Source organism: Nycticebus coucang, chromosome 18, assembly GCF_027406575.1.
Source record: "Nycticebus coucang isolate mNycCou1 chromosome 18, mNycCou1.pri, whole genome shotgun sequence".
Classification (NCBI taxonomy): domain Eukaryota; kingdom Metazoa; phylum Chordata; class Mammalia; order Primates; family Lorisidae; genus Nycticebus; species Nycticebus coucang.
The window spans coordinates 47,899,734-47,922,151 of record NC_069797.1 but is presented as its reverse complement, the minus strand read 5'-3'; the positions used below and the strand labels follow the sequence as shown (position 1 = coordinate 47,922,151).

Genomic DNA, 22,418 nt, shown 5'->3' with positions numbered 1-22,418 from the left:
CTGCAAGGGATATAATATTACACATACATTAGAAAAAAGCAAAAAAGGAAAGAAAAAGTGGTTAAACAAACTCATTCAAAGTTACTCGAAGTATCCTAAATTCTGTCTCAGTCTTTTCTTTATCTTCTTTGATGATTTCATCGACTTCCATAACCTCAACCATCAATCCCTTCTATGCAAATGCCTCCTCTACTACTATCACTCCTCAATATCTCACACTCTCAAATTGCATTTGTAACTGTCTTGGATGTTCTTAAGAAATAGTTATGGAATAACTGCTGGAGTAAACGCCTTCAGTGGTAGGCACTGTATCAAGTGCTGGATATCTATGGTGAACCAAAGAGCCTATTTCTGCCTTCAGAGATGCAGACTAACTGAAGAGGAGGGCAATACATATTGTTATAAAGTCTATGAAAAAACAAGATTCTGTAATAGGTAATAAAGGAAGGAGTCCCTAAAAAGTTAAAAATTAGGTAGTGACCTGAGAGAAGCAAAAGAATCAATCATACAAAGAGTGAGAGTAGAAGCATTCCAGAGAGAGGCAAGGTCATATTTGAAAGCCCTCAGGTCAGGAAGATGCCACAGATTTACAGAATGAAGACTTTGCCTGTATTCCTGAACATAACTGGAAACCCCTAAAGAGTTTCAAGGAGAACATTAAAATAGTCCATCTTATTATTTTAAAAATTCCACCCACTGTGTGAGGACAATCAGAACGGGGTAAGAATGAAAGTGGTAAGAATCACTAGGACACTAGTTCAGACGGCCAACCATGGGAGTGTGATACTTGAGAACAACGGGCTGGAATGGCAGATAGAGAAGGGCAGGATTAAAAACATATTGTGGATACAGGGAAGACAAATTGATGACTTGAAGGAAAGAGGCTTCTAGGCTTCTAGTTTGAGCAAAGATCTTTTCCTTAGGTCCTTTCTGGGAACAGTTTGGTAAAAATATACCTAAGTAATATTAGGCATACTGGCAAAAAAAAAAACAAAAAAAAAAAACTGAGGTCTGGGGAAATATCAAGAGGAAGTTTGGGACATGGCAGATTTAGAGATCTGAGAGGACTTTGGAGCAGACCATATGTTGTGTTCTACCTGTCTTAACATTCTTGTTTAAGTCTTTAATATTCTTGTGTTTTTACTCACCAGTTTTTGACTTTGAATTCCATTGCAAATGCTCCTAAAGGAAATGAATGATGTGGTCCATTTGTGTAAACTCTCCTTACCATAAATGTTCATAAACTGTGTTTGTACTTTGATCTTAGTTCTAGCCTTATTCTAATATTAATCTGTAAGATCTTTAATGGCGGGGTTATACTTTACTTTCTTGGTATCCACAATAGCAGTAGAGGCCCAGAAAATATTTGTTAGGCCTTTTTTTTTTTTTTTTTTTTTTTGGTAACAGAAGTCTATTCTAACCTTTTATTTCTCTTAATAAGGAACTGTGTATTTTGCTAACAAAAAATAAGTAGAGAGCTAAGGTTCTATAAAGGCAACTGGTGCATATATTTGGAATCTTTCCAGGATGTCATTAATGCTAAGATATCATCTCAGTTCCCACATCTGCCTTAGCAAACTCAATCTCTCTTCAAAAATACCTGTACACTAATAGAAGGGTCAGCAAAGTACAACCCAAGCTGTGAGCCAAATTCAGCTCACCATGAGGTCATATCTGTCTGAATCCATTCTTTGTAGCTTTTATAGTATAATGGCAAAGTTGAGTAATTGCAACAGAGACTGTAGAACCTGCAAAGCTAAAATATTCACTACCTATACCTTTAGAGGTTCCGACACTCACACTAGCAGAATCTTTAAAAACCTTTGCCAAAGGTTTTTTTTGTTTGTTTGTTTTTCCGGGAAGTTTGGTAAGAATATACCCAAGCGATATTAGATATATTGAAGCCTTGCCATTGAAGCATAGTTTCATAGAAAAAGTGATGGGTAATGGCTGAGAACACAACTGAACAGCATCAAGAGGAAAGGGAATCCAGACCAAGATCTTGCAGTGTAGGAATTAAGAATCAATAACGTGATTCAAAACAAAGAGTTGCTCAGATAATACAAATTAGTGAAGTCAGTACATTCTTTCTTGGGCACCCACTTCTCTATTCAAATGTTCTCAACATGGGGCTATATCCCCAACTCTTTCCCCACCCCATTTTAAAGAGCTGTTCTCATATTCCTTAAGACTCAGATAAAATGCTTCTCCTTTGCGAAGGCCATTTTAGTTTATCTTATCAACAAAACCAGGTATGATAACCCATATTTAGATGCTTAGAGCATTTTGTTTGTGATACCATGTGATACTTTCCATGTAATATTTATTTATTCCCACAACTGGATTATAAATTCTTTCAAGAGAGATATTATCCCTAGCATTGAGGTAGTTTAACCAACATTGATTCATACTAAGATATGAAGCCACCAAAACTGACTGATATCTGTATTCCCTTTCCTCTTGATGCTGTTCAGTTGTGTTCTCAGCCATTACCCATCACTTTTTCTATGAAAATATGCTTCAATGGCAATGCGTCAATATATCTAATATTGCTTGGGTATATTCTTTCCAAACTGTTCCCAGAAAAAAAAAAAAAAAAGCTGATGAGAATGTAAAACATGTATATGTTAGTCTCTAGAGTCTGAGTAAACAGACAACGGCCAGACTATATATGACAAGAGAACTCTGACCCATGACATCTGTGGCAACCAAGCCCGGAATAGCCTTTCAAACTTAGATTTCTCATTCAAACTTAAGAAAGTTAAAACATTGGCCAAGCTTTAGTCAGCTCAGTTTGAGAGATGGGGGGTGAGGGGGGTGGCGGAGTGGGGGTAGTGCCACTGCCTTCCATCTTCTCCTCAAACCATGGGGCTGACCCGATCTGCTATTAAATGGAACTGTTTATAGTAGGCTTAGGATTTACAGACACCAGTTTCAAAATGATGCATCTTAAAGACCAGCTGAGGACTTGCATGGAGCAAGAGAAATTAAAATTTGCAGGCTGTTACACCACCGCAAGATATGGCCCAAGTATAAGGATTTAAACCTGCCCCCTGGGTGGTTCCTTATTTCAACATATTTACTTCTTCATCAATCCTATTCCCAAGAACACTCAACCTCTCATGCATAACCTTGCTCAGATCTGTCACATGTTGCACTTCAATTCATTGTCTGACTGTAACCTGAATCCAATTCTTTTTCATGCCATGGATGAGACTTTCATGGTTCTCTAAAGTCCTTCTGTTACTAATCTGTGTGGAAAATGTGATAATGTCCCCCCAGCCTCAGCTTGACTGGGCTTTGTGATCCTGCTGTATTCTAAGGACTGAGATAGGTGCTGAGTTATCAAAACCAGGGTAGGCAGAAACACCAGGGATCACAAAATCAAATTTGGAGAGATGAGCAGATAGTAGAATTCAATGGCCCAGAAAACGTAAAAGAAGCGGGTCTGTAAATATAAAAGTACTATGAGCTGCTGGCCCATTTTGGCACCGTGCTGTCCCAACTTCATCCAAGTACATCCTTATGTGGAAATCCAATGACTCATCTTAGAAAAGCCATTGTAACCAACTGAAATAAGATAGAATTCTCAAAGATACATCTACTGAACTAATGCAATTGTAGAACCTAAGGTAGAGTTCTATTTGAGACATTAGGGAAACAACATCAAAATCATTATTTACTGCAAGATAGCTCATGGTGAGACCATCACTACTGTCATGTTTGAGGTACAAATAGCCCCTCTCCCACTGTCATTTTAATCATGCTTTATCTCTGCATGGATAAGTAAAGCATGATGTGCCCACTTAGTTCAGTGTCAGAACCACGCCTGGAAGAAGGGAAAATGTCAGTCAATTCTAACAGCTACCTGGGTAGAGTCATCTTAAATAAATAATGGGTCAAGAATGCCATTATTCTCATTTTCTCCTATCTTTAGTTACTTAGGCTTATGCTATATCAAACAACATATATGTGGGAGAGATGAGTAATTCAGAGGTTTGTGGAGGGAGAGGTTAAGATCTTTAACCTTGGACAGTTGAAAATCTTCATCCTAATATCAAAATCCAGATATAATACTCAAAGAGATACTCTCTAAATAGTATTTATGCTGCTGATATGTAGCTTCGAAACCTAGCCAGAGGCAGTTATAATAAACAAGTAACACATTCTATCACCTTTAGGAGCTATAAGACTGAAAGTATATAGTGCAAGCTACAAATAGTAAATAATGCAAGTTCATATGCTCCCAGTAGTGGAAGGATTGAATGTCGTAGAAAGGAGAAGATGGTGCAATTTGTGTGTTAATATATAGTCAGGTCCCATAATAACTTATCCAAAGTGAATTAGTAGGTTGAGACCATAACAAGCAAATACAAGCAACCATAACAAGCAAATACAAGCAACCATAACAAGCAAATACAAGGTTATTGAAGACCACATATAAAATTTTCAATTAAGTCCGGAACACTTGGATTGTGCTAAGACAGCATAACATGCTTTTGGCCAAATGTCTAAAGTTTCACATTCCTTATTAAGTCATCTATACCTCCAAGAGTGTTCTACTAAACAGGCAGATGCATTGACAATCCATCAATTTATAAAACCTTTCTTAGGCATGATCCCGAAAAGATAAGTAGAAATTCAAGGAAATGGAAGAAAATGAAATGAAAAATGTATAATAAAATAGGTTAATTAACTTTAAAAAGTATGAGGAAAATTGAGAACAGTAAAGATATTAGCTTTAAAATTGTCTTCACATAATGAACTCTCATGAAGCTATTGTTTTTGAAGAATGTATGATCACAAAATAAAATTATCTCCATGTAATCTTAAATAAAAAAGCAATATTCAAAAGTAATATGCAGGACGACCATAGTGTGTGAAATATACATGTTTGATATTATATTGTCTATATTAAAATGGCCAAAGGGAATGTCATACAAATGATTATCTTGATGTAGAGGGATGACAGATAATTTTATTTTGTTCATTATTTTACATATTTTCCAATGTATTTTTATTTTATTATTTATTTATTCTTTTGAGACAGAGTCTCACTTTATCCCCCTCAGTAGAGTGCTGTAATGTCATAGTTCACAGCAACCTCAGACTCTTGGGCTCAAGTGATTCTCTTGCCTCAGCCTCCCCAGTACCTGGGACTATATGCACCCACCACAAAGCCCAGCTATTTTTAGAGACTGGCTCTTGCTCTCGCTCAGGCTAGTCTCGAACCATGAGCTAAGGTAATCCACCCATCTCAGCCTCCCAGAATGCTAGGATTCCAGGTCTGAGCCACTGCACCCAGCTGTGTTTTATTTATTAAATGCCTGTTGTGAACAAGATTGTGTGTGTATGTGTTAAGAGAATACATACATAAGGATAAAGAAAGCACTCTTTTGTGTTTTGTGGTTATATGCATAAGCAAAGACATGCAGAAAATATAACAAATATCACTTGCTGTGGTCGAATGCTTGTGTCCCCCCAACATCAGGTGTGGAAAACTGATCATCAGCGTGGTGTTATCAGGAGGGGGGACCATTAGTGGAATGATTAGGTGACAATCATTTTTTTTAATCGTATAAAACTGTGTTTAATTCTACAAAAAAGTATAAGTTGTGTGTTTTCCTGGCTCTTGTGGGAGGATTGCTGGCCTCCTTTGAACTGTGGTTTGCAGCTTGCAGGTAGGGGTTGTTCTGGCTGAAAAGAGAATAGGGCCCTTCCCAGGGTTGTGTGTCTGTGAGGACTGGAATTAGTGCCATTACAAAAGAGGCCTCAGAAATCCACCTTTCCACTTCTACAGTGTGATAATTCAGTGAGAAGTTGTTGTCTCTGAACCAGCAAACAGACCCTCACCCCACACTGAATCTACCAGCACCTTGATCTTGAACTTCCCAGCCTCCAGAACTGTGAGAAATAAATGTCTGTTATTTATAAGCCCCATAGTTTATAATGTTTTGTTACATCTCATTTAAGACAAAATAAAGTCTGAAAACATGTTTTGTGATTGTAATGCATAATATAAATCTGAACTAGGTTGATTATAGGTGCTACTGTAGATATTTGATATGCCCTGAGATAGTGGCCTGCTCTGCAAATGTCAGCCCTCTCACACCACACTTTCTTCCCTGTACAGTTCAGACTTGTGGGTGACCACCTCCATCTCTCTCTTGCCATGTTCTCAGCATAGCCCTCCCACTTTTCTCCCTCTGTGTTGGCCTGGGGAGACCTTGGCACTGAGTTATCCACTGCTACTGACTGTTCTTTAAATACTAGGTCTGCAGGTGGAGGTAACATGGCCTGCTGGGTTACGGCCCCTATAAAGCCATGGTCTCCAAATTTAATTAGTCTATCCACACTTCCTGGCAAGACATTCGATTCCTTATTCATCCATTTCTATTCTTTGTAGCACCAATTATTTCTAAATACATGCACTCTTCTCAAATCTTCTTACTTAACCACCTCCTCATCCACTCTCTCAGTTAATCTTCAATTCTATATAATCACTTCACAAACCAAAAATAGGCATCCAACTTCCTCAGCTTCCTGCTGCCTTAAGGCTTAGTCTTTACCTGAACCCAAGGGGTCCTCCCTTCTTTTACTGTCACTTCACAGCAGCTGCCTCTCCTCTTATGAAAAATTATCACTCCTCCTCTATGATCAATCCATTCTCTCTACTCCTGCTTTCTCACTCTATTTTTAATAGTATCTTTATTAAAATTTAATCTGCATACCATGCAACAAACATATTTAAAGCCTACAATGTGATTTTTTTTTAGCATATTTGCACAGTCAGCAATGATCAACATGATGAATTTTAGAGAATTTTTATTCCCCACCCCACCCCCCAAATCATACCTGTTAGTAGTCACTTTCCATTACCCCAGCTCCCTCAGGCTATCCTAGCCCTGAGTAACCACTAATCTACTTTCCACATCTATAGATTCACCTGTTTTTGACATTTCCTGTCAATGCAATCATAGGGTATGTGAACACCTTACTCTCGTAGCTTTCCCTCTGCCCCCTTGTGTTTTTAATATCTCCTCCCCCACTTATTTCTCATTAGCATTATGCATGCTCAAATCCAGCCCATCTTTAAAACAAAACAAAACAAAATAGAACTATGCATTGGGGTCATCCCACCCTACTCCAGTTTCTACACTATTTGTTCCCTTCCCGGCCAAACTTTTTAAAAAGAATTTTTTCTGGTTCTCCATCTTTTCACTTCCCACTCACTCCTCAAACCATTTCCAACTATGCCCTACCCAGGTCATCAACAAGTCCCCTCTTACCGACTTCAATAGATCGTTGACACCTACTCATCCTTCAACTCTCAGATGAAACACCCCTTCCTCTAGGAGTCTTCCTTAACCCCTTATAAGTACATCAGGGTTTTCCCACCTTGATACTATTAACATTTTGGAATGAACAATTATTTGAAATAAGAGGCTGTTCTGGCCTTGACCCACTGGATGGATGCCAATAGCACATCAGTCACTCATTTGTGACAACTAAATATATTTCCTCGTATTATCAAATATCACTGGGGAGGCAAAAATCAACCCTGACTGAGAATTAGCCGATCCAGACAAACTTTTCCTTTCGTGTTCTCAGACCATTCTTGATTTCCCTTTTCACAGCATTTATTACATTCTATTGTAGTTGTTCGTGGGCCCCTCTCTCATCCAAATTGGATCAAGATTCAACTATCAGGAGCAATGATTATCTAGTCCATTCCAATGCCTTTAGCACTGGAACAATGTCTAGCACATAATAATTAATCAATATATACTTGTTGAAAGAATGAACATCCTGCTTTTTTTTTCAATTTTTAAAACCTTTTATTTTGAAATAATTCTAAATTTACAAAAGAGTTGCAAAGATAATACAGAATGTTCCCATATGTACCCTTTGCCAAGCTTCCTCTAATGTTAACATTTGACACAACCATGGTATATTTATCAAAACCAAGCAATTAACATTGGTACATCACTATGAATGACTTTTTTTCCCCATTAGTACCCTCTTTTTGATTCAATGTCCAATCTAGGATCCCACATTACATTTAGCCATCCTCTCTCCTTAGTCTCTTCCAGTTTATGACAGTTTCTCTGTCTTTGTCTTTTATGACCTTGACACTTTTGGAGACTATAGTTAGGATTTTATAAAATGTCCCTCTATTTGACACTATTTCTCCTGACTAGGTTAAGGTTATGAATTTACTATGATGATAAAGGCCCATCGCATCTCTAGTATTCTCCCCCAAATTCATGCTTTTTTTTTTTTGAGGGGTACCAGTAAACAACGGGAATCTCAAGAAGAACTTATTTTTTCTCTATAGTTTTTATTTGTTGATGTTTTGATTTTGTTTGCTTTTGCTCCTTGTTAAGGAGTTATAGTTTAGGATCATAGCTAAAAATCGTAACATCGATCAAAATATTACAAGTTGAAAGCAGAGAGTTAGGGAAGTAGTACAAGGCTGACCTTGCATGCTGCCCTGTTGTTCAACATGGACTTCTTGGTTCAGCTTTTCAATCATGGTGCATTTGTGCAGTGATTTATATTATTTGGCTTCATAATACCTCAGAAACTAACACTTGTAGATCCCATTTCTAGATTCTGTCAATTATCTCAGAATTCTCTTTTGTGCCAAGGCCCCCCTGAAGTGGACTGTGTATTTCCCAGAGAGAAATAGCTCATAGTTATAATCACGAGAATCATATACTCTTAGAACTAGCTATTTGAACCACACAGATGAAAAAATTGATCCTCAGGGATTAAAAAGGGAAATAATGAAGTCTCAGTAGCAACCTCCGAAGAACTAAACTGGTGGGAACGTCTCATGATCTTTCAATAAGCAACACTAGATTGTGTTTAAATAGATCTCGTTTTTGACCACCTAGAGGTAACAGACTTTGTTTCCTGAGGCTTTTATGCACGTATGGTCTTATTTCATTTTGAAAACCACCTTATCATTGTCTTTACAACTTTCCAGTTGTAATAACATGAAGTGTGTCTGACAAGCCAGGCCTGGCTCCAGAGCTCATGCTCTGTGATGCTCTCATGTTCCTCTGACTGCCTTGGTTAGACACTCTATTAAAGATCTTTCTCTCAGTTTCGGCACATTTAGCACAATTTGCAGCATGTAGGAGGCACTCTATAAATAAAATAAGTCATTTAATGTTACTCCAAATGAGATCTTAGATTCTATAATGGTGACAAATAAGGACAATGATCAAACAGATAAACACAAAGATACCAGTGGGATTGAAAACGGCAAAACCAGAGAAGAGAGAGGGTAGATTCATGAGAGGAATCAGCTCATGTCCCAGATGATGCTGACATGAAGACTGATAGATCAATATTGTTTTATCCTGGCCTTGTAACTCACGGCTTTTCAGTAGGTTGGGCTGGCTTTATGTTCAAGAGTTTGGTAAAATCCTTATCTGTGTATTGTAAGTCACAGGTCACCATGGCCCAGATTACTTTATGAGAACACATGTTCTCACTGGGTTTGAACATAGATACTCTAGAAAATAACCTTAGTGGGTAACTCAGTATGCTGACTACAAGATCCCCCAAATGAAAGCACATTGGTTTAAAAATAAGTTTTGTTGCAATGAAAAAGCTTTAAGTATTAACTATTAGGTGGTGTAGATATTCTAAAGTCCTAAAGGGATTTAAAACTACAACTTCTTACTGTCATTTCATGGCTTTGTTTGGAGAAAAATGACAGAGATCACTGTTTCATGCGTCACAATGACGTGGTCCCTCGGCTTCCCTGGTGTCTCACACAAGGTGTCTTGTCTCCCTTCCTCCCAGGGTGTGGCTCAACTCTGCAGCCTGTCAGCTGTGCTAGTGCCACTGTTGCCTGAACTGGGGTCTTTCTTTTTTTCTTTGTCATTTGACCATAAGTAGCTTTATTTTCCTGAGCTGTATGTGAGAAAAATGGAACTTATTAATAGTTTTTCTCCTGATCTAAGTAGAGACTGTATCTCCATTAACAGAATAGAAGTACAATAATGAATCTGATGAAACTTTCAAGGTCTTAGAAGGCCTCACATTCTACACTTTAACAACCTCGTCATAGCGAGTCATCCACTCCCATCTGGGCTAAATTCTACCTTTGACAATAAAGGACCATCAACATATACTCATATTCAAAATAGGTAATAACAAGGCTGGGCATGGTGGCTCATGCCTGTAATCCTAGCACTCTGGGAGGCAGATGCAGGTAGATAGCCTAAGCTCACAAATTTGAGACCAGCCTGAGCCAGAGCAAGACCTTGTCTCTAAAAAAAAAAAAATATATATATATGTAGCCGGGTGTTGTGGCAGACATCTGTAGTGTCAGCTACTCAGGAGGCTAAGGCAAAAGAATTGCTTCAGCCCAAGAGTTTGAAGTTGCTGTGGGCTATGACACCATGGCACTCAACTTCAGGGCAACTGAGAGAGACTCTGTCTCAAAAACAAATAAACAAACAAACAAAAAACCCAAATATGCAATAACTAAGGCTTAGTTACTAATTAATCAGAAAACTATTTGCCATAAACACTTGATACAACCATTTCTAAGTTACCTGTTGACTGTCATCCCTTCATGGAGATGGCCTAGAGCAAGACCTTATCTCTCAGAAAGAACATAAAGTGGTTAAAAAATGCACTTGGGAGAGTCAGAGGTATCTGGAATCAACTCTTGGCTGTGCCAGTTATTAAATTGTAACCTTGAATAACTCACTTGCCCTCTCAAAGCCTCAGTTTCCTAGGTTGTTCAATCGAGACTATTAATAGCACCTGCTTTACAGTGTTGTGAAGTTTAACAAGATATGTACGAGGTGCTGAGAATAATACCTAATTTAAGCCCTCAAAAATTGTAGCTACTATTATTATCCATGACTGCCACAATAACATCTTAAAATTAGGTGGTAGACCCATTTTACAGATGAAGAAACAAGGGCCCATGGGGTTAAGTAATTCACCAGGGTTGTATCCTCTGCAGCCCATCATGGAATAAAATGTGACCACCATCCTTGTGTTGTTTGCAAACTCCCTCCAGCTGCAATTCCTAAAGTGGAGACAAAACATATTTTGTTTAACAACCATTTATTCCTCCACCTCTCTTGTCCACACACAAGGCAGCCAACCTATAGGACAAGATTCCTGTGAACACATGAGTTCTGCAATGTGTATTTATAAAACTCCCATTATTTCATGGGTAAAATTCCTTTTGTTTTTCTTCTCTTGCCCACTGTTTGAGAGCTGCCTGACTTTTTTCTTTCAGAATCAATTGGCGAGATGTTCTGGAAACAAGATGTTTCTTAGCAACATTTTGTTTATATAGATGAAAACAGAACCTTTACTGCCACCTACTAGAGAAGAGAAATCTTCAGCGTTTAAATGACATATGCTTAATGAAGCTCTTGATTTTTAATTTCTATATAGTCCTATGTGGTTTTCTTTCTTTCAGGAAGGGAATGTCCTTCACTTTAACAAGTTTTCTTCAGCGCTATAGCTAACTGTATAGACTCTCCCCCCTGCCCTGGGGTCCTCACCACTCTGCATGTGAGTCCATGTAAGAACACAAGCTCATGAGAAGACACATCTGCAGATGTCTTCAAAGAAACCCATCATGGTACATTTCCTATCTCGGCTTACAGCCTTCCTCCTCCATTCTATCTTTCTGGGATGCATCTTATGAAAGCAATCACTGGTGCAACTTTGACCATTTAGAGGATTAACTCCATCCCGAAAGAAATTTCACTGAATTCAGAAAGCTGTTTATAAATAGCTGAGAAAAAGGTCAATACGGCGATAATAACTGGCCTTCTCTATCTCTCCATTATGGAAGTGTTGGCTGTGCATGGTCAAATTCCTCAGAGAGGACTGTGTTGTTTGCAAACTCCCTCCAGCTGTTTCCTGACCCAAATGAAGATGCTTATGAGGGAGAACTTGCTCTAGGGGAAAGAGTCACCTCAGAATAAACAGCAGAAGACAATATGGCCATATAGGTATTTGAAGGGATTCAAGGAATTTAATCCTATGAAGGTTTTCCTTAGGCTCCTGTATAAGTCAGGGTTCTCCAGAGAAACAAAACCAATCAGAAATATATACTGTATGTGTGCATTTTATATATATATATATATATATATATATGTATATGAAATATGTATAGCAGAGGTCACGGGTTCAAACCCGACCCCAATCAAAAAAAAAAAAAAAAGATTTTTTTTTCTTCCATTGTGTTGCTTTTGCCCCTTTGTCAAAAATCAATTAGATACATTTGTGTGGGTCTATTTCTGGGTTCTCTACTCTGATCCATTGACCAATGTGTCTAACCTCCCTGTCAATACCACTCTTGATTACTCTAGCTACATAATAAGTCTTAAAATCAGGTAGAGTAATTCTTCTCACCTTATCTTTCTTTCCCAAAATTATGGTAGCTATTCTAGTTACTTTGCATTTCCATAAAAAATTTAGAATAATTCTGTTTGTATCTCCAAAAATCTTACTGAGATGTTGATAGAAATTCCTCTAAACCAACCTGTATATCAATTTGGAGAGAATTGATAACTTTGTTCCCACAAATACTTCTCTTTTTTTTTTGTCCTTTCAATTATTTAAATCTTTGATTTCTCTCATCAGCATTATTTAGATTTCAGAATATGACTTTTGTGAATGTTTTGTTAGATGTATATCTGGGCTTGAAAAAAAATACAGCATAGAGTAAAACTTTCTTTATTGAGCAAACATCACTTTTATCAAATCATTCCTATCTTGATGTTTCTATATATTCTGTATTTATTCATTAGATTTTTTCTTAAAATTTTTAAAAAGTAGCTTATTTATTGTTTAGAAATAAGTTCTGAACAGAATATGTTAAAAACTGCTGACATTAAAGATGAAATCAGAGCAACCTGAGAGTGCTAATTAACTGGGTTTGGCAAGGCTTATCCCTTTCAATTTCTGTTATTTCTCATCAGAAAGTAACTTCTAGCAGCATTTGGAGTGTCCAAAGTCTTGAAATATGTAATTTTTTGAGCCCAACACTTATATACAAAGCCAGATACCAGTATCTTTTAAGATTTCTCATTATGTCACCTCATGTTAGCACAGCATTCTGATGGAGAGTGTGAGTTCAGATGCAAAATTTTGACACCAAAAGTATACATGACAGTGAAAAAATGAGACTCTGGGCATTCGGGCTGCTCCTGGAATTAATTTGTAGTTCACAGTGTGGAATGTGGACCATTGACATGTGCTGTCCTGGCAGCAGTACAAATATTACATTGAGACCTAGCAATGTGCAATTACTGTTTCATTTCCAAGAAAAATCTACACATTGCAAATCGCTCCATTCCTCTGATGAATTGCAGAATTTCACTGTGGAGTCTGAGGTGCAATATTCCTCTTGGCACTTCTCCAGGTGCTACCTGAAGGAAGAAGACATTTTGAAAGACTGAAGATGAACACTGGTCTAATGTGCATAGTTTAAAATACAAGTAACCCTATAAAACTCAGGATAATATATTTCCACTTTGTAACCGTTAGTTGCCAAGACTGTAAGAACAAAGGTACATTGAGTAAACTGAGTTATTGAAATTGATCAGTGAAACTTAAACTTCTAAGTCCTATGGGAAAGGCGAGAGGATCGAAGTCAGAATTTTTTTGATTTGTGGTCCTCAAGCCAGGTTGATCAATTTGTCCTGGTGTTTCCAGAACTTTCCTAGTTTTAACAATGCAAGTCTCATGTCTCAGGAAGCCTATCGGTCCTAGTTTTAAAACAAGGTTACCCTGTCTTAGGAATCTCTGTGAGTCCCAGGAAAACCAGGATGGTTGGTCACCCTACCTTCATCTCTCCCTCTTATCAACTTTGGGATTTTAAGTGAAACCTATCATGTGTCTGAGGTTAGCTCCTCAACTGTAGAAAGTAGAGAGTGATTACTCTCTCCCATCACAGGGCAACTGAAAGAAATAAGTAGGATAACGTAAATGGAATGCTCTGTAAGCAGTAGAGCACTGTGCAGGTATGGGTAGGGTACCGTCATAACTCATGGCTGTCCCATGCTAATAATGTTTATATTTGCATTGGGCTTTCTGGCAAAAACAAACAAACAAAAACAGTCATAAAATGATGCAATGCTTTTCCCAATAGCTCATCTCTTTCCAACCAGTACAATATTTTTTGCCATACTGTAGAAATCTCATTAGCTAAACATGAAGTATCACCTACCCCCAAATTACTGTTAAATGCTGTTTACCCTCTAATCCCCTAATTCTATTCATCTGACATCACTTTATGGATCTCTGGCAAATAACAGTTCAAGTGTACAAGCATAGTGGGTGGATTTGAATAATTGCATGTTTACGTTCAAGAAGATTATAATGAAACATTGACAAATCCAGTTCCCTTTTCCAAGAGTAATGCAGCATTCCCTGGTAAAGGTGATGGGTTAGTTGTGAATTGCCTTCTGCATTTTAATGGCAGCATTTAGGAAAGTAATACAAGCTTTAGGTAGAGGTCCTGGGCAAGTTTCTGGAACACAAGTAGTTGAACAGAGCATACCAGAAGATTTTAGCAAACTCATGAGGCTTCAAAGTTAACATCTGAAACACTGTCAAGTGCGGGATCTTTTGTTTTACTCTGTTAGTAAATGTAACAGATGGTTTGCAAACATGTTCGGGATCTGAGAGCTGACTGATTCTGTCAGTCTGATAGAAATGGAAGGCAGCCATTTACCATATCAGAGAAAAAGAAAGCTTCAGCATTAAATCTTAAAAGAAAGGGGGCTTCTCTCTAGGTCTGACTAACAAGACAGAACATTGAGTTTAAAAGGTCTGTTACCTCACCACTAACTTTTTCATTTTTCCTTTTATTCAATGCCAACATGGAATATTAGAATAAGGATCTGAATGTTCTGGCAAAAAAAAAAAATGCACCTTTTTGATGCAATAGTGAAATCACCATCATAGATAGAATTCTGTTGCCATGGGGACAATTATGCTCTCATGAAATCCAGTACGGCAGCGTCTTCCCAGTGAATCCAGCCAAATGAGAGACAAAATTCTGCCTCTTTTTCTTCAGTCTTCAAATGAGAACACTGTTAACCTTGCAGAGAAGGAAAGTTAATAGCTGGGCTCCCCTATCGGTCTGCCTTTCACCTCTACACTTCCCATCTCTGTGTTGAAGCATAATGTAGGTCAGCCAGGACCAAAAAAAGTTGAGGCTGTTACTGCAAATGAATGCGATAACCTATTTAGCTTGATTTTTGTACCAGTTTGAGGAAGAGGCAGGACAAGACAATTTCACTGGTTTGAGGCTCTGAAATGATAGGGTCGATGGCTGGCTTACTGGGAGTTTGCAACGGGGAAGAGGGACACAAAAGCTCAAGTCACCCCCACAAAGGCTATTTTATGGGATTTCAAAATAGAGATACCTGGAGAATTATGGAGTAGCAGTTGAAGCAAACTTTTAAAAAAATTATTTAGTTTTGATTTCATAATCGTAAACTTAACTCTGCTATCCAGCTAGACATAGAGAGGAATCAGGAAAATACGGAGTCCAGACAACTGCAATGAGAGCTCACAGATTACTGTGAGCCAATGGGGTAGCGGGGTGCTCTCTGAGCTACAGAAGGAATGGTTTGGTGGTTGAAAACATTGAGCCAGATTGATAACAGTTGTCACAGTCAGTAATGGTGATCTTCTCACTGGTCTTGACATACCTAGGCTCAAAGTGCTCCATGGCTTCCACAGCACTCATGCCCTTGTCACCTTGCCAAAGACCACATGCTTGCCATCCAAACGTTCTTGATAGTGCAGATGAAATACTGGGAACTGTCAGTCTTGGGTCGAGCATTTGCCATGGACAAGATGCCAGGACCTTGTGCTTCAGGACCAAGTTCTCATCTTCACATTTCTCCCCATAGATAGACTTGCCACCAGTGCCACTGTGGCATGTGAAGTCACCACCCTGGCACATAAACCCTAGAATAATTCTGTGAAAGGGGGGACCCTTATAACCACATCCTTTTTCTCCAGTGCTCAGAGCATGAAAGTTTTCTGCTGTCTTTGGAACTTTGTCTGTAAACAGCTCCAAGGAGATACAGCTCAAAGGCTCACTCTCAGTGGCAATATCAAAGAAGACCCTGGGGTTGACCATGGCTGATACTATAGGAAGCTGCAGCGTCTGCAAAGCAGCACAGAAGCAAATGTTTTAATCCATCAAAGTTTAATTGAGCACCTCCTCTGCACCAGGCACTGTGCTGGCCATAGAAGACATAATTAAACCAACTGACAAGGAGTCAGCTACCCCAGAGCTTACATCCAACCAAGAAAAACAGCCACCGGGGGTGGGGAGGTACCTTTGAGGAGGTCACGTTTGAGTGCAGCCTTGCTATACCATTGAGGAGTAGCATTCTGCAGCTATTCCTACAGTCATCTCACATTCTATCTTCAGCATTCTTATCTATGGTGAACACTCCCAAGTTCAGAAACTGAGGTGCAGAGTGGCTACAGCATACGGTTATTGAATACTCAGAGAAGCAGGGGAAAGACCTAATGGAAAGAGTACCAGCTGGAGGTTCAAACTCCAGCTCACACAGCACTTATACAATTCACTTACCTGAACTTGAGTCTTAACCGCAGCGCATTGCCCTCCTGAAATACCATCAGTACCCAATGCTATAGTGTGTTATTTCTTATTTCTTTTTTTTTTTTGAAACAGAGTCTCACTATGTCACCCTCGGTAGAGTGCTGTGGCATCACACCTCACAGCAACCTCAAACTCTTGGGCTTAAGCAATTCTCTGGCCTCAGCCTCCCAAGTAGCTGGGACTATAGGCACCCTCCACAAAGCCTGGCTATTTTTTTGTTGCAGTTGTTTAGCTGGCCCAGGAGGGGTTCAAACCCACCACCCTTGGTGTATGTGGCTGGTGCTGTAACCACTTACATTTCTTATAAATATTCTCCAACATGATCCTGAAATAGCCATTAAATGCAAGAAATTAGTATTGATATATTATTATTTTTATCCTCAGATTTCAAGTGATTTTTTTCTCCAAATGTCCCAACAGAGCCCATTAAAATAATAGCATTCTATTCAAAAATAATCATCATATGGCTTCAGTATCCTTCTGTTTGGAGGAGTTCCTCAGCCTTTCCTGGACTTTCTTGAAGTCTTGTTCTTCACATTTTTGGAATCCACAAACCAGTTCTTTTGTAGTATGTCCTTCAATCTCAGCTTGCCAGTTTTCTCATGATTTGGTGCAAGCCTGGCAGCCTCAAGCTTGTACACCCTGCCACACGGATGCGCCCCTCACTCTGCTTGCAAGAAGTCCCGACTCCATTTCTCACTTTGTTGGCTCTCTAACCCCCAACACGGAGTTGCTCCCTGAGGCCACGCCCTTCTAGCCCTACTGGCATTCTGCCATCCATGCCTGGCAGCTGTCCTGTGTAAACAGATGTCCCTGTTACTCCCTCTCCTGGGCCACTCTTCCATATTCAAGGTGGGTGTCTACCATGCTCTGCTCCACCTCCTGACTTTGGAAGGTGATCACTCAGGAAGAAAGAAGAAAAGTAAATGTCCAGAAAAGGAGAAGAGGAATGCGAATTCTATTTCAGATATCATTCCACAGTATCTCAGAGTACTTCAAATAAATTAATACAGAACCATCTTCAAATTATTTACAAACAGAAGCAATCACCATGCAATGTGCTGTCCAGAAGCCTGTGAAATCACAATTGCCACCACACTGCCACTCCTAAGAAGGAAGGTCAGATACACGCTTCTCTGCATGGGTCCAAAGACATCTACTTGGGGTATGAAAGCTTCTTAGCAGAAGAAGATTCTGAATTTGCCTCGGTTGAGTTTAAGCTCCCCTGTTGCATTCCCTGTCCCCATTCCCACTTCGCAGATGCCCCCAAACTCTCTTTGTCCACAGGGCACTTTATGCTTTCATTTTTAGCTTGTCTCTGAGTCTGCTCACTTACCTGACTTCAGTGTTTCCACCCATCCCATCTCAACACACATACAATAACACTTGTTGATCGATGCCTGTAACAGCTGCTATTACATACTAGGTAGGGCTTGCTGACACATCTGCAGTCTCTTACTTTGCCAGCCGTTATTACACACTGAACTAGACCTTGTTGGTCCATCATGGAGATTACAAGACCTCTTCATCACCACACCCACCCACCCATCCTCACCACACACACACACTTTCTAAGAATCATAGTAGCTGACTTTAGAGAGTTCTACATAATTTGTTCATTTACTCACTTGCAATTTTAACACATATTTTTGAGTGTTGATCATTCCGAGGCCCAAGGCTAGGCACTGGAGTTGAACAGATAAATTGAACTAATCTCCAGTGCATAGCCTTGGTGAGGTTCAGTGGCCAAGTCGAATGTGTCAACAAATGACAATCCTTTGCTTTGTTGAGTGCTTTCTCTCTTTTGATTTATCATCTGTCCTTTCAAGTCTCCTAAGTTGACAGTGAATGGGGCCAAATAAATCTGTGTATTCCTTCTTTTATTTTTATCTTTTTTAGAGACAGAGTCTTGCTCTGTTGCCCTCGGTAGAGTGCTGTGGAATCACAGCTCACAATAATCTCCAGCTCTTGGGCTTAGGTGATTCTCTTGCCTCAGCCTCCTGAGTAGTTGGGACTATAGGCACCTGCCACAATGCCCGGCTATTTTTTTTATTGCAGTTTGGCCAGGGCCGGGTTTGAACCTGCCACCCTCAGTATATTGGGCCAGCACCCCACCCACCAAGCCACAGTCGCTGCCCCACCTTCTTTTATTTTTAAATATACTTTATATATGGAAAAGTACGTAAACTATAAATGTCAGTTTAATGAATAATTGTAAACACTAGTGTTCTCATAACTTGAGGTAAAGAGAACATTCCTCATTTTTCTGAGGTCTCCAGAGTCCCCACTCCCTATCCCTACAGAAGTGAACATTATCCAAACAATGGTAGGTCATTTCCTTACTTTCTTCAGAAGTTTATCATCATGGGAGGCATCACTGAAACATTCAGCGGCTTTGCCTTTTTTAAGCTTTATATTATTAATGGCTTAATGTATATATGCTTTTCCCCCCCTCACTTCTTTCTTCCAACATGACTAGTTTGATTCATCTTTGTTGTTATTTGTAAGTGTGGTTTATTCCTCTCATTGATGCAAAATATTTTATGTATGAATACACATTGATGTACTGACGTATTCCTCTCATACGGGATAAGTGAGTTGTTCCAAGTTTGGGGCTATTATGAGGAATGTGGCTATTATTATCCTTTTGTTATATCCTAAAATGCCAGGGTATATGAATTTCCCTATATCTTGAAGTGTAATTCCTGGATCTGTGATAATATATTCAACATTATCAGATGGTATCTATTGCAAAAATCCATCATACCAGTTTATATCACCCCCAAAAGTAATAGGGTTCTCATTACTTCATATCTGCATCCACACTTGCCATTTTCAGACTTTTAAATGTTTGCCAGTTTGATAGGTGTGTAATGACATCTTGCTATTGTTTTAATATGCATTCCATCAATTCCTTAGGAACTTGAACACTAATCCAGGCTTTCTTTCAAAGGTTGACCATTAAGTTTGAAAAGATCACTTCATATCTGAAATGACTAGGCAAACTTTCAGCTTTAGGCTTATGGGGAAAAATATACTGTGGAAAAAGGAAAATCCCCAATTCTTAAGAATCAAAGGAAAAGAATATCCCTTAATAGGATTTTAATAGTAAAATAATTTTTCTTTAAACAAATGGTTTCATTAAGAAGATTTGTTATTAGGGCAGTACCTGTGGCTCAAAGGAGTTGAGCGCTGACCCCATATGCCAGAGGTGGTGGGTTCAAACCCAGCCCCGGCCAAAAACAAACAAACAAAAAAAAAAAAAAAAAGAAGAAGAAGATTTGTTATTAACCAGGTGCAGTGGCTCATGCCTATAATCCTAGCACCGGGGGAGGTCAAGGAGGGTGGACTGCTTGAGCTCAGGAGTTTGAGACCAGCCTGAGCAAGAGCGATACCCCATCTCTACAAAAAATGACCTCTGTGGAATTTTGAGAAAACACATATAACTCAATATAGATGGAAACTTATTTGAACGACATTCATATCCATACTGGCTAAATGTGATCTCAAAATGTCACATAATCTGGCTGATTTCATGTGTGATATACTGAAGATTATTATTATTTTACCCATAATCTAAAATATCTCTGGAGAAGGATACTTAATAAATTTCTGAAAAATCAACTCATCTGATAATCCCTTTTCTTAATGTAAATCCTCTCTTCATAGCTAATTCAAATATCGCACTTATAAGTCCTGCTTATTTTTGGTATGCTATCCATGGCAAAAGGAGAAAATGAGAATTTAAAGTTGTTTCTGATGTTGAGGAACTAACTACATAAAATAAATTTTTGACATAAAAGTGTAATAAATAACACAAAGGCGAATTACAAACTGAGAAACAAAATATTTGAAACTTGTGCCAGAGAAAAATTTTTCTTTAATATATAATGATTATCTTTTAGATCAGCATGAAAAGACTGACCATTATATACATAAGTGGGTAGATTATCTAAATAGAAAATTAATATAAAGGAAAATATAAGTTCTGAAACCTATGAGATGTCCAACTTCACTCTTACTGCAAATCAAAAGCAAATCAAGATACTACTTTCACCTTTGAAAATAGCAAGAAATAAAACAGTAACGTACTGAATTGAGAAAAGGTGGGAAGCAGGCACTTTCTTCTTTGGGGGTTATAAATTGATACAGTTCTTGTGAAGGGCAACCTGGCACATCCCTTTTAACCCATAAATTTCATTTCTTGCGATCTTATCAGTACACCATTACATGTACAGAAAAATAGATGAACAGGGTTATTAATTGCGACACTTTTTGTAATAGCTAAAGATTCAGAATATTTTAAAGGCCTATCAGTATGGTACTTGTTCAGAAAAGAATGAGCAAGCATTTGGATGGTGCCATGAAAGGATCCACAGTATATTGGTATATTTTAATAAAATAAAGTAAGGTACAGAACAATGTTTATAATATGCTACTATTGCGTGGCCTTAAAAGGGTGGCATATATATATTTCACCAGATGGCCAAGAGGAATACATTGCAAGTGACTGTAGTGATATTCAGCAGAAAGGTAAGTGTGTGACCTTAATGGTCAGACCTCATATGATGACAGCTCTGATGGCCATTCCAGAACAGGTGTTTCAGGATTGCTCTGAAGGGTGGAGCAGGCTCCAGCCTCAGCGCATAGCTTCCCACGGGGAGTACCTCAAAGGTAGCTGTAGCATTATTCAACAATGAGGTATGGAGCACTTTTTCTAGGATGAATTTGTGAACTTAATTGACCATTTTTATATTAATAAAAATAATATCTAGACAAATACATTCATCACAGTAATAGCACTGCCCCTTGGGAGATTAGTGGGATGAGTTAAGGGACAAGAGTCAGAGAGAGACGCAGCATTTCACATACTTCTCCCTTCTGAACGTTGTGCTGTGAACAAGCATTATCCAGTCAAGATGAACTAGTTTAAATACAAAAGTTAAAATCTCTTACCAGTTCTTTGACTTACATCTTTTTCACTAATTTGTTTATGTGGTATTAAATTAACTTGCCTAAAAGTAAGTAGTACAAAATATATCTGGAAAATTATTAAAATAAAACATTATCATTACCCTCTGTATGGCAGAGTGCCACACATTTATGTTTTTAGTGCAAAGCAGAATTGTAATAACGTGTTGAAAGAACGTCTAATCTACAAACTATGACAGCTTGGTGGGGAGAAAATGAACATGGGACAAGCAAACGCTCACAGTAGAGATGAATATATTTGTCTTACCTCGATGAGAACAGAAATTTAAGTTTAGATAAAAAATAATAGGCAAGGTATAGAGATTTATTTATTCATCAGCACAAAGGCCTGCATAAGACTCCTGTCAACAGAACCCCCTGGCTATTGGTCCTGCCTGCATCCGTGATTAGATTAAGGCAACATTTGATTAGCTAAGCATTTTGTCTATCTGCAAGAACTGATTTTGCAGATTTTTTCTCTCTCAGTGAATTGACAAATGTTTCTGTTATCTTTCTTTATTAACTGAATTGTTCAGTTACCTGTTACCACACAGTGAAATTGTGGAATTGTATCCAGGGGCTTGTCTACTGCGTGTGGCCAGCAGGTCATGTCTACCCAGGGAGGGACACCCCTCACCATCTCATTCTGGGACAGAACTCAAGACAGCTGACTTAATTAACCCATTTATTTTAGGTATATTGTTGAAGAATCCCCCCACAAAACTGCCCATTTGATGATTGATTATAATTTATTGTATATATTCAAAAAGCTGTCAGAGAGGGTTTTGACTGTATACAA

General features: G+C 38.5%; 1 pseudogene; it reads right to left on the bottom strand.

The window, feature by feature from the left end:
* Positions 1 to 15,622: 15,622 nt before the first annotated feature.
* Positions 15,623 to 16,165, bottom strand: LOC128571100 (peptidyl-prolyl cis-trans isomerase A-like; annotated as a pseudogene).
* Positions 16,166 to 22,418: the final 6,253 nt, after the last annotated feature.